This window comes from Engystomops pustulosus, chromosome 2 (genome assembly GCF_040894005.1).
Source record: "Engystomops pustulosus chromosome 2, aEngPut4.maternal, whole genome shotgun sequence".
In the NCBI taxonomy this organism is placed as follows: Eukaryota; Metazoa; Chordata; class Amphibia; order Anura; family Leptodactylidae; genus Engystomops; species Engystomops pustulosus.
In genome coordinates, this window is record NC_092412.1 from 27,010,662 (window position 1) to 27,025,711 (window position 15,050).

Below are 15,050 nucleotides of genomic sequence, written 5' to 3' on the forward strand. Positions count from 1 at the left end.
GTATAAAAGTGGGCTCAGAGGACAACCCTGGCGAACACCAGACCCGACCTCAAAAGAGCGGCCAATCCAACCGTTCACAAGCGGGAAACTCTCTGCCCCTGCGTACAAAACCTTTAGCCAATTGACAAACTCCCCCGGCAGGCCATACCTCAGAAGGACAGACCAGAGGTACTCGTGGTTAACCCGATCAAACGCTTTTGCCTGATCCAAGGACAGCAAGTACCCCTTCCAGTTACCAGCCCTGCCCTGCTCCACTGCCTCCCGGACACAAAGCACAGCACTAAATGTACTGCGGCCTGGAACAGAGCAGTGCTGGGTCCCCGAAAGGAGCCGGGGCGCAAACTGCACCAGCCGATTAAACAGCACCTTTGCCAAAACCTTTCTGTCCGTATTGAGAAGCGCTATGGGACGCCAGTTCTCAATACGAGATCGGTCCTTACCCTTTGACAGGATGATCAGGGCAGACCTCCTCATTGACTTCGGCAGAGCGCCCGAGGAAAGACACTCATTGAATACCTCAGTCAAGAGGGGAACCAAGGCGTCCTTAAAGGTCTTATAAAACTCAGATGTTAAGCCATCCGGACCTGGCGATTTCTTGAGGGCGAGCCCTTCAATCGCCAGGCTGACTTCCTCTTCCCTGATCATCTCTGTCAAAACATCAAGAGAGGGGTCTACTCCTGGCTCAGGGACAGTTTCAGCCAGGAAAGCCGACATCACATCCCGATCTAGATCCTTCCTGCCCAAGAGGTGCGAGTAGAAGGATCTGACGACCTCCAGAATCCCTGATCTGGACCTTTTCAGGGATCCCGTACTGTCAACCAGTCCCGTGACAACTTTACCATTCACTGACATCTTGCAGTTTCTGTAAGGGTCGGGCGAGCGGTATTTCCCGTAATCCCTCTCAAAAACCAAAGATGCGTGTCTATCGTACTGACACCTCTTCAGCAAGGATTTCACTCTGGAGATGTCCTCACGACTACCTCCAGTCGAGACGAGATGCTCGAGTTTCCTCCTCAGGCCCTGATACAGGCGGTACCTGTCCAGGCTCCTGAGGCTCGAGAGCTGGCGGAAGAATCTCGCCACCCTTTTCCTGAGCATCTCCCACCACTCTGACTTACTGCTACAAAGGCCCAGCAATGGTACCTGGCTCTGAAGAAAGTCCTCAAAGGATTGTCTTATCTCCGCTTCTTCCAGGAGAGACGAATTGAGCTTCCAGTAGCCTCTTCCCATCCGGGGGGTCTCTGTAACATTCAGAGAAAACAAAATTAGACAGTGGTCGGAGAACTCCACCTCAACAATGGACACTGCTGAAGAAATGGCTTCCTCCTTTAAATAAAACCTGTCTATTCTAGACCTGCAGCTACCCCTATAATAGGTGAACCCCGCGTGGCCTGGGGTGTGCCGGATGTGGACATCCACCAGGCGAGCCTCACTAGCTATGCTATTAAGAGCGACGCTATCATAAGTCAGCTTGTCTCTGGAACCTCCCCTATCCTGGGACCTCGTGACAGCATTGAAGTCCCCTCCAAAGACCACCTGCCGACTTGTAAAAAGGTAGGGCTTGATCCTCATAAAGAGACACTTCCTGTCCCACTTGGACTGGGGACCATAGATGTTAATTAGGCGCAGTTCTTGTCCCTTCATGAGGACATCCAGGATCAGGCACCTCCCCATTTCTAACTCAATAACTCGTCGGCATTCTACCGGCGCGGTAAAAAGTACCGCCACCCCGCTATACGGCTCGGCCGCAAGAGACCAATAGGAAGGCCCGTGTCTCCATTCCCTCTTAGCTTTAAACACGGCCGCCAAATCTGGCAGCCTGGTCTCCTGCAAAAATAAAATGTCGGCTTCAACACGGCCGAGAAAATCAAAGGCCGCAAATCTAGCCGCATCAGACTTAATGCTGGCGACATTAATGGACGCCAGCGTCAACGGAGTGGGTGCCGCCATCATGAGTGATTAAGTTAGACGGCTTTTTTCTTACTATTTCCCTTCCCCCGACTCTCCTCTGAAGATGATGCCTTTTCCCTTTTCCCTTCAGAATTGGGGCAACTTCTTTTTAACGAAATTGAGGTGTCCATGTTATTACTGGCCCCCAAGGACCCACCCGGACCACCCTCTCCTTCGTCCTTGTCTCCTGACTCTGAGTCAGTCTCCCACTCTGAGGACCCGGCTTCCCCAGAGGATAGAGACTCGGCGCCCCCTGCAGGCTGCTCCGCCGCCACCTCCAGAACCCCACCCTCAGCCTCTCCTTCCGAGGAGGCGATCTCATCGAGGGTGAGGAACCGGTTGGAAAGCTCAACCAGAGGGGAGGAAGTTTTCCCTTCCTTAGGTACCTTAGATACGCCACGTTTTTTCTTTTTCTGCTTGCGCTTATTTTCTAGCCAAATCCTGTTATCCTCATCCATACTCTCATAATGGGAGGACGTGGAGGACATGGCACCTTTCTCGCGCTCCATCCTCCTGACCTCCTCATCCAACTCATCATCCCTCAGGGCCTCAGTAGCATGACCAGCCTCTGAGGAAGGACCAAGGGTCACCCCAGCAACCTGAGGCTTCCCCAGTTCTCTCCCTTTTTGTCTGGCTTCAAGCCGCCTCAACTGAGAAGGTGACTTATTCTTACTTTTCTTCACAGGCCCCTCAGCTCCTCCACCTCAGCTGGTACCTTCCCCAGCAGAAGCAACCTCATGGCTCTCCTCCACTGGGGTCGCAACCGCATTGGCAAAGGAGCGAGGACAACGGCTGAAAGGGTGACCGAGCTCACCACACAGGTTACACCTAATGTCCTTACAGGATGCAGCGAGATGACCTAGCCCACCACACAAAGCGCACTTCTGCACTTGGCAGCTGGCGCTAAAGTGTGTGGGGTCACCGCACCTGTGACAGACCTTCGGCTGCCCCTGGTAGAAAATCAGGATTCTGTCTCGCCCAAGAAAGGCTGAAGAAGGAATGTGGGCGACTTTGCCGCCTGAACACTTCAACTTCATCATGAAGGTCCAGGCCCCAGACCAAATGCCAAATTCATCGCGGTTTTTCTGAGGTACCTGTACAACCTCACCATAACGACTGAGCCACGTCATGATGTCCATGCAAGAAAGTGACTCGTTACGGGTCAAAACGGTCACCTTCTTGACTGTGTTTTGGCGAGACACTGCTTGCACAGCAAAGTCTCGCCAGCCAGGCTCGTTCTTTGCCAGCTCATAATTCGACCAGAAGAGCTCTAAGCCCTCCGGCCGGACAAAGCTGACATCAAACTCCGGAGTACCATAAGGATGTATCAGGGCAAAGATGTCACTAGCCCTGAAGTTCATCTTCAGGAGGAGCTCCACCACCCTTGACCTGGGTGGGCATGCGTCACTGCCCCTCCAGCGAAGACGAACCACATTCCTACGGGAAGCTCCGGGCCCGGTTGTGGGTAAAGACCATACAGTCTCTCCCCCCCTTTTCTCTTGGAAGGCTGCCAGGCCATGCCTGTCTGTCCAGAAGGACAGATCAACCTCTCTCCCATCTACATTGATTGACTTTTCCCCTCTCCTGAGAGCCTCCAGAAGACGCCTTTGCAAAACGCTGTTCCCAGAGCCAGGAGACAAGGAGTTAACCCCACTTGCCCCAGCGGTGACACTCGCATAGCTCCTTATGGGAGCGGCCAGCACTGGGGGTGCAGATGGATCAGCACAAACCACATGATTAACCCCCTCACCACCATCCACCACTCCCACACTCACCACACTATGTACATTACTGTCTCGCTTCCCTCGCTTCCTTGCATCACTCACACCAGCTGGGCCAGGAGGACCTGGGGTTGCCTCAGCGTCACTGGGCACTGGGGGTAGAGCCACCTCCATAGCTGATTCAGCCTGAGAAGAGGCAGCTCCAACCCCGATCTTACTTGTGCCCTCTGCCTCATTGGCATTAACCCCTTGTTGTCCCGCAGTTTTTCTAAGGTTGGAGCATCGCTGCTCGCTGGATGAAAGAGGCCTCCTGTCTTTATTTACTCCGGACAGTCTCTTTGTGCCATCTCCAGGGTCAGATGAGCCAATACAAAATAAAACCTTTCCTGCGCCCTTTCCCGCAGGCTGCACAGGACACTTGGGAGGCGCTGCACCACAAGCCCCAGCAGCCCCATCACACTGCCGCCGCTCACCGGACCTAGCAGCAGCCACAGTGCTAGGGACTACAGGAGCCACCGCCACTGCCCCTGGCACTGGGCCACCCCCCCCTCCCACTGGGGGGCAGCGCACAGTACCAGGACTTGCTGGATCGCCCTCACTGTCCGGCCTTTCGGCCGAAGCCTTCCCTGCACCATCCTTGCTACTACAAACAAGGCTGGTGCTCTGCGCCATGATAGAACGTGGCTTTGCAATCTCCCCGCACCCTGGCACCGAGTCCACTGCAGGATTCGTGCTGGGCTGGGTAACGGGGCCTACACGACAGGCTGGCACTGCTGCCCGCCCGGAGGGAACAGGGAGGGGACGAAACACCAAGCTCACCTCCTGAGACGCCTTGGTCTTCCTGGCTCTCTTCTTTCTCTTTAGGTCGTCATCTGGCATATCATCGCCGAAGGAAAAGTTCTGGAGGTGAACTGGGGACTCAAGCTGACGGATCTGAGCCATTAGCGCCCCTCCCTGGCCGCTGTCATCACTTTCCTCCTCCAGGTTGGCAGAGCCGCAGCCTGATGGTAATGGCGCTTGCTCCGCAGGCAGCCTGACGTGCGAGGCCTGCTGGTGTTGGCGCAGGCCACCAGACGGACACGGCTGGTCTTCCTCATCCTCCTCATCATCGCCATCATCCGCCTGGATCTCAAGCCCCTTTTGCTTTCTTAACTGCTCCTGGCGCATTTCCTCAAACCGGGCGTCGTTTTCCAACTTTTCGCGGAACGGACCGCTGTGCTCGCGGATTAGATGTCGCTTCTCCTGCAGAGCGGTGACCTCGGCTTTTAGTCTGTCTATGGTGGTAAGAAGATCAGACTTTTTCTTTCTCTGCGTAGCCACCCCCGCTAGGGCCAAGGTCTCCCTTATCTCCTCCTGGAGCCTCCTCAGCGCTTTTCCGGCTTCCTCGTACTCACGGAGGTGCTCAGCAATCCGGGAGCCATAGATGGTAGCAGACTCCCGGGCCTTAAGATCACCCCATGCCTTTTGCACACCTCCGTGAGCACCCAGCTTTTCAGCTGAACCACCCAGCTTTCCCGCACAGTCACTCAGCTTTCCAGGAGGAGCACTCAGGCTGATGTTACTTGCCTTGATCTTCTGTGATCTGGAGACTTTGCAGCTTCCCTGGGTCTTGGGGGTGGCAGCCGAGGTCACATCGCTGCGTCCTTGGCTCCGGGCAGATCTTCTTACCCCCTCCGCTTTGGCCGGCAACTGGCTTCTCCTGCCCCCCGCCGGCCTGGTCCGGGAGGCAGAAGCCTGGGATTTTCCTGGCTCACTCATCCCAGAAACCTACTCCCTCCCTGGGGAGGAGAGAGCAGGCCTGGGTGGATTGGTCTTCCACCAGGTGGTGCAGGAGCTCAGTCACAGACAACCACACCCGTCAGCAGTTCACAGCAGAATGATCCAGCACGAACTATTCTGCTGCTGGTGCAGTCACTGTGTACATACATGACATTACTTATCCTGTACTGATCCTGAGTTACATCCTGTATTATACTCCAGAGCTGCACTCACTATTCTGCTGCTGGTGCAGTCACTGTGTACATACATAACATTACTTATCCTGTACTGATCCTGAGTTACATCCTGTATTATACTCCGGAGCTGCACTCACTATTCTGCTGCTGGTGCAGTCACTGTGTACATACATGACATTACTTATCCTGTACTGATCCTGAGTTACATCCTGTATTATACCCCAGAGCTGCACTCACTATTCTGCTGCTGGTGCAGTCACTGTGTACATACATGACATTACTTATCCTGTACTGATCCTGAGTTACATCCTGTATTATACTCCAGAGCTGCACTCACTATTCTGCTGGTGCAGTCACTGTGTACATACATGACATTACTTATCCTGTACTGTAATCTCTATATAATATAGGAATATTATGTGAGCTATTGGTATTTCAACAAAGCAGGGAATCTGTAAGATAAAGTAAAATAATACACCGCTGTGATGGTGGGGCTCCTGGATATCGGGGTCCATGGTGACCTCTGCTGTACTGCATAACAACAGCAAGGTCCAAAATATCGATAGACCCAACACCAAAGCAAAATGCTATATTCTATCTCAGATGACATTTATAGCGATTATCCACCCCCAAAAAAATAAGATTGCCTATAGATTAGCCCTCTTATCTACATCTGTGATGGCCGTAAACGTTCCTAAGAAAAATATCATAGATATCACTTTTCTTGGGCCCAAAGACAAACCCACCCTTTATAGTGTCTCCTGTTTTATCTATATCCAGACATTACCCGTCTTGTAATACTATGAGATGACTACTGTGATCTGCCATCTAAAAAAGGATCACAATGTTATTCAGATCATGAATAAGGACTAGAGATGAGCGAACATACTCGTTCGAGCATTAGCGTACTCGAAACTGCTCGTTGCTCGGACGAGTATTTCGCCCGCTCGAGAAAATGGCAGCTCCCGCCGTTTTGCTTTTTGGCGGCCAGAAACAGAGCCAATCACAAGCCAGGAGACTCTGCACTCCACCCAGCATGACGTGGTACCCTTACACGTCGATAGCAGTGGTTGGCTGGCCAGATCAGGTGACCCTGGGATAGACTAGCCGCTGCCCGCGCTGCTCGGATCATTCTGTGTCTGGATGCCGCTAGGGAGAGAGCTGCTGCTGGTCAGGGAAAGCGTTAGGCTGTTCTATTAGAATAGTGTTAGGCAGGAGTGATTCTCCAAGAACCCAACAGCCCTTCTTAGGGCTACAATAGAGTTTTATTTTCCTTTTTTTTGGTTTGCTTGTGGCTGGGCTTGCTGGCACTAGTAGTGCAGCTAGTACCATACTGTGAGGAATTTGCAGGGGGACTTGCTACCGTTGTGTTTAGCTCTTAGTGACACACATATCTACCTCAAACACCGAAGTGGGACAATTTATTAGGGGTTTGATTTGAATTAGGCAGAGTCTTCTGATTTTTTTTTTTTTACGTTTATTTCTTTTTATAACTCAAAGTAATCTGGCAAAGCAGTGTGCTTTCACTGTAGGCTACAAAATAGCCATAGGAGAACCCCAACGGCTTACTTAGGCCTACAATAGCGTTATATTTTCCTTTTTTCTGTTTGCTTGTGGCTGGGCTTGCTGGCACTAGTAGTGCAGCTAGTACCATATTGTGAGGAATTTGCAGGGGGACTTGCTACCGTTGTGTTTAGCTATTAGTGACACGCATATCCACCTCAAACACCGAAGTGGGACAATTTATTAGGGGTTTGATTTGAATTAGGCAGAGTCTGCTGATTTATTTTTTTTTACGTTTATTTCTTTTTATAACTCAAAGTCATCAGGCACAGCACAAAATCCAGTTGTGTGCTGTCAGTGTAGGTTAGAAACTAGCCATAGCAATAGTATATCATTGTTTTGTTTAAAAACAATAAATAAATAAAAACTAAACACAAAAAAAAAAATAATTTAAAGTTGACACTTTAATTTGGAAAATGTTTAACCCGAGGGCTAGGGGTAGAGGACGAGGGTGTGGACGTGGGCGTCCAACTACTGCAGGGGTCAGAGGCCGTGGTCCTGGGCGGGGTGGGACACCACCTGCTGATGAGGGAGCAGGGGAATGCCGCAGAGCTACACTACCTAGGTTCATCATGTCTCAAGTTACTGGGACTCATGGTAGAGCACTGTTGAGGCCAGAACAGTGCGAAGAGGTGATGTCGTGGATTGCGGACAATGCTTCTAGCCATTTGTCAACCAGTCAGTCTTCCACGCAGTCCACCCATGTCACCGAAATTAGCACTCCTCCAGCTCCTCCACCTCAGCCTCCTTCCCCCCAGTCTGCCCCCTCCCAGCAAAATTTGGCATTTGAACCGGCATACTCTGAGGAACTGTTTTCTGGACCCTTCCCACAGTCACAAACCACTTGTCCGGTTGCTGCTGAGCTATTTTCCGATGCCCAGGTTTTCCACCGGTCGCAGTCTGTGGGTGATGATGACATTATTGACGTAGTGGAAGAAGTGTGTAAAGAGGTGTCGGACGATGAGGAGACACGGTTGTCAGACAGTGGTGAAGTTGTTGTTAGGGCAGGAATTCCGAGGGGGGAGCAAACTGAGGGATCGGAGGATGATGAGGTGACAGACCCAAGCTGGGTTGATAGGCCATGTGAACACAGTGCTTCTGAGACGGAGGAGAGTCCTATAGCAGAACAGGTTGGAAGAGGCAGTGGTGGGGCCAGACGGAGAGGCAGGGCCAGAGCTGGTGCATCAGCGCCAAATGTTTCTCGTAGTCAAGCTCCCGGGGCGAGGGCTAGATTTTCAGCAGTCTGGAGGTTCTTTAAAGAAACACAGGATGACCGACGGACTGTGGTGTGCAACCAGTGCCAAACCAGGATCAGCAGGGGTTCCACAACTACTAGCTTAACTACCACCAGTATGCGCAGGCATATGAATGCTAAACACCCCACTCAATGGCACCAAGCCCGTTCACCTCCGGCCGGGCACACCACTGCTCTTTCCCCTGTGTCATCTGCTTGTCAGCCCCCTGCCCAGGACCCCGGCCCAAACACCTCCCGTGCGAAAACCCCATCTTCGCCTCCACGATCCTCCACAGCATCCACCAGCGTTCAGCTATCCATACCCCAGACGCTGGAGCGCAAAAGGAAGCATAGTGCAACCCACCCACACGCCCAAGCCCTCAACGTCCACATCTCCAAACTGCTTAGCCTGGAGATGCTGCCCTATAGGCTGGTAGAGACCGAGGCCTTTGGAAACCTCATGGCGGCGGCCGCCCCTCGGTATTCAGTCCCCAGCCACCACTACTTTTCCCGATGTGCCGTCCCAGCCCTGCACAAGCACGTGTCAGAGAACATCATCCGTGCCCTGACCAATGCCGTTTCTGACAAGGTCCACCTGACCACGGACACGTGGACAAGTGCTGCCGGGCAGGGCCACTATATATCGCTGACGGCACATTGGGTTAACTTGGTGGAGGCTGGGACTGAGTCTGACCCTGGGGCTGGTCATATACTGCCGACGCCGAGGATTGCGGGGCCTACCTCGGTCCAGGTCTCAAAGGCCTACTATGCCTCCTCCTCCTCCCACCCCTCCTCCACCTCCTCCTCCGTATTACCATCCGTGGGCATGGCGCCATCAGTCGGTAGCTCTAGGCACAGCAGCAGTGCCATCGCTAAGCGACAGCAGGCGGTGCTCAAACTGCTGAGCCTAGGCGATAAAAGGCACACCGCCCAAGAGCTATTACAGGGCATCACGGCACAGACTGATCTTTGGCTGGCACCGCTGAACCTGAAGCATGGTTGTGTGTTAAATCTCATAGTTCAGCGTTTCCTCAAGACATACCCCAATCTGTCTGATTTGCTCACGAAGGTGCGCCGCATCTGTGCGCATTTCAGGAAGTCCAGCACAGATGCTGCCACTCTCAGGGCAGCGCAGCGCCGCCTCCAACTGCCCGCTCACCGACTGTTGTGCGACGTGCCCACGAGGTGGAATTCAACATTAACCATGTTATCCAGAGTTTACCAGCAGCGCAGAGCGATTGTAGACTGCCAGATGTCAACTTCCACCAGAACTGGTAGTCAGGTCAGTCAGCTTCCTCAAGTCTACAATGAGGAGTGGACGTGGATGTCTGATATCTGTCAGGTTCTGAGTAACTTTGAGGAGTCAACACAGATGGTCAGTGGCGATGCCGCCATCATCAGCCTCACCATCCCGCTGCTTGGCCTGTTGAAAAACTCTCTGGTCAGCATGAAGTTGGAAGCTTTGCGCTCGTCACAAGAGATGGGAGAAGAAGATTCCCTTGTTGATAGCCAAAGCACCCTTAGGTCTGTTTCTCAGCGCATATCGGTGGAGGTGGAGGAGGAAGAGGAGGAGAATGTTGGCGAGATAGAAGAGGGGACCATTGTTCAGTCCTTCACTGTTCAGCGTGTATGGGCAGAAGAAGAGGAGTTGGAGGAGTTGGAGGAGGAGGAAATGGAGAGTCAGGCCAGTGAGGGGAGTGAATTCTTGCGCGTTGGGACATTGGCGCATATGGCAGATTTCATGCTAGGCTGCCTATCCGGTGACCCTCGCGTTCAAATAATTTATTCCAGCACCGATTACTGGGTATTCACTTTCCTGGACCCATGGTACAAGCAAAATCTTTCCACTCTCATCCCTGGAGAGGAAAGGAGTGTGAGAATGCATGAATACCAGCAGGCCCTGGTGCACAAGCTGAAACAGTATTTCCCTTCTGACAGCGCTAGCACTTCTGTGGGACAAGTAGCGAGGGAGAGTAGGCGAGCAGGCAGCTTGTCCAGCACTGGCAGGGGTACGCTTTACAAGGCCTTTGCCAGTTTTATGTCACCCCAGCAAGACACTGTCACCTGTCCCCAGTCTCGGCAGAGTAGGGCTGATCTTTACTGAAAGATAGTGAGGGAGTACGTAGCTGACCATACCATCGTTCTAAATGATCACACAGCTCCCTACAACTACTGGGTTTCAAAGCTGGACATGTGGCACGAACTGGCGCTGTACGCCTTGGAGGTTCTTGACTGCCCTGCCGCTAGCGTGTTGCCCGAGCGGGTTTTCAGTGCAGCTGGTGGCATCATCACCGATAAGCGTACACGCCTATCGACTGACAGCGCTGACAGGCTGACGCTTATCAAGATGAATAAAGCCTGGATTTTCCGGATTTTCATTCTCCACCAGGTGAAAGAAGCTCAACCTGAATAATGTATGCACTCCTCCTCCTCATTGTCCTCCTTCTCCTCCTCTTTGTACACTAAAGCAGAGGAAACTGGCTATTTTTTGCCAGGGCCAACTGGCTCTAGCTATAGTACTCTATGTATTTAATTTTTCTGGAGGGCCACCTACCCAGTCCTCTGTTTTAAAAATTTTTTGGGAGTGCCACATACAGGCACTCAATCTATTTAATTTTTCTGGAGGACCACCTACCTGCTCCTCTGGTTTGAAAACTTTTTTGGACTGCCACATACAGGCACTCAATTTATTTAATTTTTCTGGAGGACCACCTACCTGCTCCTCTGGTTTGAAAACTTTTTTGGACTGCCACATACAGGCACTATCCAAATTAAATTGTCTCCATAACACCCTCCACATGTCGTCTTTTTAGCTGGCTCCACAAGTTGTCTCCATTGCTACCTCCACACGTCATCGCCATAGCTGCCTCCAAAAGTCGTCCATATAGCTGCCTCCATACATGGTCTCCTTATCAAACGAACTGTGTCAGGCAGAATTTGGGGTTGTTTTTATGGCTTCCACATCAAACTTGTTAACTTTGTCGCCACCCTGCTGTGTTATCCACAAAATATACTGGCAAACTTTTATCATTTACCGATATTATTTCAGCGCTTCTTGCGCATCTGTTTACATTCCCCTCACCCGTATAACCCAAACTTATAAGAACGCTACTGCACTTGATCATATACAAAAGGTTCTTAGAAGTGCTGTTTGGGGAGTAGCCGAGAGACAGGGGCTTGGATAGGCGAAAGCTCTTCTGGCAGCGGAGCGCCAGCTCCATCCCAAGATCCAACTAACATAGTTTTAACTGCAGCACCTTTAATCTACTACTACTTCACTGCCTCCATACATCGTCCCCTTATCAAATGAGCTGTGTCAGGCAGAAGTTTGGGTTGTTTTCATGGCTTCCACATCAAACTTGTTAACTTTGTCGCCACCCTGCTGTGTTATCCACAAAATATACTGGCAAACTTTTATCATTTACCAATATTATTTCAGCGCTTCTTGCGCATCTGTTTACATTCCCCTCACCCGCCAGAACCCAAACTTATAAGAACGCTACTACACTTGATCATATACAAAAGGTTCTTAGAAGTGCTGTTTGGGGAGTAGCCTAGAGACAGGGGCTTGGATTGGCGAAAGCTCGCCTGGCAGCGGAGCACCAGCTCCATCCCAAGATCCAACTAACATAGTTTTAACTGCAGCACCTTTAATCTACTACTAGTTCACTGCCTCCATACATGGTCCCCTTATCAAACGAGCTGTGTCAGGCAGAATCTTGGGTTGTTTTCATGGCTTCCACATCAAACTTGTTAACTTTGTCGCCACCCTGCTGTGTAATCCACAAAATATACTGGCAAACTTTTATCATTTACCGATATTATTTCAGCGCTTCTTGCGCATCTGTTTACATTCCCCTCACTCGCCATAACCCAAACTTATAAGAACGCTACTACACTTGATCTTATACAAAAGGTTCTTAGAAGTGCTGTTTGGGGAGTAGCCTAGAGACAGGGGCTTGGATAGGCGAAAGCTCTTCTGGCAGCGGAGCGCCAGCTCCATCCCAAGATCCAACTAACATAGTTTTAACTGCAGCACCTTTAATCTACTACTACTTCACTGCCTCCATACATCGTCCCCTTATCAAACGAGCTGTGTCAGGCAGAATTTTTAGGTGTTTCACCAGATACATAGTGGAACTCGGCCCATCTGTCGCCGCCATGCTGGAGACCTGAAGTTGCAATCATAGCAGCGCAATATGGATGCCCCATACTGTCGCTCTTAATCATGGAACCATTTCCGAAAAAACTATTAAAAATAGAACCACTATGCTATTCCATTATTCCTAGGTGAAATATTCAAACGACCCCGCCTGCTTTGAAAATTATAATTTTTTCAAAGTAAACGCTTCTGGCCCCCAGGCCCATTTTGGGCGGGGAGGAGCCGAGAGACAGGGGCTTGGATAGGCGAAAGCTCGCCTGGCAGTGGACCGCCAGCTCCATCCCAAGATTAGGCAGCCTCAGAGGCATCCATGCATGCTGCCCCTGCTGTTTCCTGTCCATTTTGCCTCCACGATCCTCCACAGAGTCCACCAATGTCTCATTTCAACTCTCTATACCCCAGACGCTGGAGCACGAGAGGATATGCAGCACATCATCCCCTTATCAAACGAGCTGTGTCAGGCAGAATTTTCAGGTGTTTCACCAGATACATAGTGGAACTCGGCGCGTCTGTCGCCGCCATGCTGGAGACCTGAAGTTGCAATCATAGCAGCGCAATATGAATGCCCCATACTGTCGCTCTTAATCATGGAAGTCGTCTCCATGGCTGCCTCCAAATGTCGTCCCCTTATCAAAAGAGCTGTGTCAGGCTCATTTTTCGGCTGTTTCACCAGATACGTTATGGAACTTGGTCACTATGTCGCCACCATGCTGTGTTATCGACTAAATATACAGTCAACCTTTTGTTCACATAGGAAATCATTTCACCTCCTTTGGTGAATCCTGAGTTCATTTAGGGTATGTCGCCATGAGACTCTCTAGCCTGCCGCTGCTGCCTCTGCATAGTCCCCTATAGTGTCAGGGTCAATTATTGGATGTTTTAGATGCTATCTAGCCTCATTCGGTCACTCTGTCACTGCCATGCTGTTGCCCATACTTTTGGCATAATGGTACGATTAAGCAGCCTCAGAGGCATCCATGCATGCTGCCCCTGCTGTTTCCTGTCCATTTCCATGGTGTTTCCATCCTTTTCTGAGGTTCCCATGTGCTTGGCCAAGCTTCCCTGTGCAGAGCCTTGGTCCCCTTGAAAAATGCTCGAGTCTCCCATTGACTTCAATGGGGCTCGTTATTCGAGACGAGCACTCGAGCATCGGGAAAAGTTCATCTCGAATAACGAGTACCCAAGCATTTTAGTGCTCGCTCATCTCTAATAAGGACGAAAGCACACTAGTCTGAAACGCGTAGATCCTTTTTGGATGTTATGCAAGATGTGACCTTGCGATTTTTAACATTTATACAATAAAAATCATTTATTTTTAAAGAAGAAATCGAGTGCTGGAATACCTTTGTTTTCTCAACTTGTACATTACTGTAGATGACCTGTAGTAACAAATCACAACATTATCCATATGCAAATGAGCTGGATACTAGTAAATCATAGACTTCTGGAGAAAATAAACCACATAAGCGTCACCTATAGGTTTTTCCTCATGAATTACTACTGGGGTCACACATGGACTGCCCCTTTAATTCCTAATAATATAACAAAAAGGTAAATAAGAGGTAAATCCCCAATGTCACACTAACATTTTGTGGATATTTCCACTTCCATTGGAAATTAATTTCTAACACCTTCTCCCTATTAAAACCTTTATGGGAAAAACATCTGTATTTATGGCAATGGATCCCTGTCGCTTTTTTCTCCCATAAAACGTCTGTTGAACCCCGAAAGCCGAGGTTATAGTGTCTTCTAAGGTTATACAAAGGAACCTCGCTCACAGCACAGAAACCTTTCCAGGGTTTACGAGAGAGATTGGACTTTACATTATAGGCACGGCACAAAGCGGAGGAAATTGAAGGATTTATACGTTCCGTGCTGTCCTGGGGGGAAGCGCTCACATATGAGCTTTACGTTGACTTTCTTGGAATGTCTCGAAGATGCTGATAAGGTATAATGTAAGACGCAACAGAATGGAGCTGATAATTTGTTGTCTGAGGCTGCGAGATTTGACACGGCACAGTCTCCGAGTCGCTATCAACGTTGCGTCTTAACACATCTATTTTAGAAGCAGCCACAACACGGCTGTAAGGATGTGCTAAACCTGCCTGAAAGGCCCAGGAGGGGAGCGAAATCTGTTACTCGTAACATGACGCCGCTTGTGTACTTTTCATTCTGCTTCTAACGGGGATCTGAGGTTTTAGGGAAAAATAACGTATTTTTATGGTGAGCAAGTGAAAGCCTATATTATAGATGCAGCTGTTCTTGGGAATACGGGAAGGGGGACAGAGCTCCGGTAGGATAGTCCATCGGAAGCCTAGACCAGTGCATGACTTACCTCCCCCATAAAGCAAAAAAAGTTATGGATGGGCTCAAAGGACATCTACCACCAGGATGAAGGATTGTAAACCAAGCACACTGACATACAAGTGTGCGTCCCCTCTGGCAGGATCTGCTCTTCATTAAGC

The 15,050-nt window shown here is 50.4% G+C and overlaps 1 protein-coding gene across 1 annotated transcript in view; it reads left to right on the forward strand.

The window, feature by feature from the left end:
• LOC140117395 (cyclic nucleotide-binding domain-containing protein 2-like) overlaps window positions 1-15,050 on the forward strand; it is a 230,367-nt gene that overhangs the window by 39,996 nt on the left and 175,321 nt on the right. The gene's annotated exons all lie outside the window — the stretch shown is intronic.